Source organism: Theropithecus gelada, chromosome 14, assembly GCF_003255815.1.
Source record: "Theropithecus gelada isolate Dixy chromosome 14, Tgel_1.0, whole genome shotgun sequence".
Classification (NCBI taxonomy): Eukaryota; Metazoa; Chordata; class Mammalia; order Primates; family Cercopithecidae; genus Theropithecus; species Theropithecus gelada.
In genome coordinates this window covers 13,386,944-13,389,386 of record NC_037682.1, presented here as the reverse complement: position 1 = coordinate 13,389,386, position 2,443 = coordinate 13,386,944, and the positions used below count along the sequence as shown (strand labels likewise).

Genomic DNA, 2,443 nt, shown 5'->3' with positions numbered 1-2,443 from the left:
AAAAAAAAAAAAAAAAAAAAAAAAAAAAAAGGGTGGCCAGAGAGTGCAAGCTGTGGGAGTCCAAGACCTGGGTTTGAATCCCAGCTCCTCGGCTTCCTGGCTACGTGACCTTAGGCCAGTTACTTTAAGCCTGCTGGTGTCATCTTCCCACCCAGACTGCTTGTGAATATTGACAGACAGTTGAGTGGTTTCCCCTGGTACCTGACATCTAGTTAATGCCTCAAAGAAGCTAGTCCTTCCCTCCTCTGAGCACCAAGTCCCCCTCCAATCTTTGGTAAACTCAGCCTTCTGCCAATCTAGCTGGTAACAGCCCTCTCACCTGGTAAAACTTTGCCTTCTCCTGTGGGTCCAGAGAGGGCGCTAGGCCGCTCAGGCCCTGGGCCACTGCCTCCTTACCTGGGCACAGAGGGAGCACAGGATTCCAGCCCCGGAGGCAGTCAGCTCCTGACAGCAGCTAGACAAGAGGCAGCAGGCAGACAGAGGTGGGAGACGGAGGCTGAGAGAGGAAATAGCTGTCAGCCCCAGTGCATGTGTGTTTAGGGGTGGGGTGTGGGGAGGCGGGGACAGCTAGAGAGTAAGTTGTCACGGGAGTTCAAGTAGCATCAGTCTCCATCAGTGCCGGCAGCCCCTGCTCCACCCACCCCTGCTTCATGAAAGAGACTGCAGAAGCCCAGAGGGCAATGCAAGTACACGTGAAAAAATCAATGTGTGCAAGAGAGTGTGAGCCCCAGTGTGCCTAGGGCTGTGCTTTTGAGAGTGACCAGCGTGTAGGATAAGTGCGTGAGAAGGAGAATGTCTCATCCATCTGTCCACTGTGCCTGGGCTGCCATCTCATGACACCAGAATCCTCAGAGAAGAAACCCCTCCAGTTCTGCTGCGTTTCCCGGGCAGTGTGGGGGCCTGTCCATTAGGGACCCGAGGGCCCTAAGGCCAGGAAAGCACAGTGGGGTAGTGGAGGCAGTGGGAAGAAAGTTTACATTTCTTTGTTCCCTAACTCCTTACTCTCATTTGCTGACCAAGCTTCCTGGGGTCAGGACCATCCCTTCAACCTCAGCATCTCAGCACCTAATGGATACTCATTAAAACATGTTAAGAACTCAATATCCCTGTATCAAGGCAAGGGCACCTCCCATGGGATGGACCGCACAAGCATCTTCCATTGAGGCCTAGGCTTAACGCAGAACCTGATGCGTAATACACTCTCGCTGAGAGGCTACCATCATGAGTGGAAAATGAGTCAAACTCTATGCCCTTGTGATAGGGATAATACATCTCATTGGAGCCCAGTATGGCAGATCAGTAAGAGCCTTGGTGATCCAAATCATTAGCAATATGAAAACATTTCCTCTCCCCCAGGTCCAGGAGGGCTTGATTTCCAAAGACAAATGCCTGCGGCCCTTCAGAGAAAATAGGTGGGTGATTCCATTCTGCTTGGGGAAAGGGCCCTCTTTTCCACCCACCCCTGATGCCCAACCCACTGAAACACAGACAAGGCCATGTGTGCCGTGTCTGTGCACGAAGAGTGTCAGGCTGTGGTTAAGCCCAGGGACTCTGGGGCCACTGCCAGTGTCTGGATCTGGCACACTCACTCCCCAGCTATGTCATCTTGGGCAAGTAACTTCACCAGTAAAATATGAACTTTAAATGGTGTTCCTTCTGCACAGTCCCACCCTCAAAGGACGGGAGTTGGAGCCCAGATTTCTCTTTGGACTAAGAAAAAGAATCACCCCTTCCCCACCACCCGACCCCACAGACACATCTCAGCACCAGGGCATCAGGCTTGAGATAAGGCACAGCCCTTCCTCTGGATCTCAGTCCACCCTTGCCCCCTCCACTGGTACCCTTGTGCAGTGAACATTCTGCACAACCTCTCCTGGCAGCCCTGCTGAGGTTCTTCTTTTCTGGCTAAAAAAACCCTTACTCCTCTGCCCCTTCTCAGTCCTTGTTTCCAGTCCTGTAATCACTGTAGTGGCTCACGTCCAGACCTCTCTAAAGAAAACTTATTACTAAGTAAACAAAAAAAGCTACTAAGCTTAACAGAGTTACCAAAACAAACCAAAAAAGGTATTCCAGATAAACAGGGCCCAGAGGAATTTTCTGAAGAAGAGCCGTGTCCTGCCTTATCCCATGCGCTGTGTCCCCCAGGACTGGGAGAAAGATGCAAGCTACGCTCAGGCTCAGGCCTTAGTCCCTAAAGCACAGCCTCCTCCAAGGCCTGGAACTTAACGTCAGAGCCAGTAAGAGTGGAAGTTGGGTCCCTCGCTGCCTCAGCACCACCTTCTGCCGTGGAGGAGACGAATCTGAGCCTGTCGCTTCCCGCCACACGGACCTCTGCTGCGTCTCTGCTGCCCATGGGAGCTGTCCAGATTCCCAACCTAGCAGGATCCAGTGCACCAACCACCAGTCCCTGCACCCCCTTCCTCATGTCCACAGCTACCCCATC

The 2,443-nt window shown here is 52.5% G+C and overlaps 1 protein-coding gene across 1 annotated transcript in view; it reads right to left on the bottom strand.

The window, feature by feature from the left end:
• PTGDR2 (prostaglandin D2 receptor 2) overlaps positions 1–493 on the bottom strand; it is a 5,439-nt gene extending 4,946 nt beyond the window's left edge. Inside the window, exon 1 of the mRNA XM_025356300.1 lies at positions 397–493. The gene's annotated coding sequence lies outside the window, so the exon portion shown is untranslated. The remainder of the gene's footprint in view (positions 1–396) is intronic.
• Between the last annotated feature and the right edge of the window lie 1,950 nt (positions 494–2,443).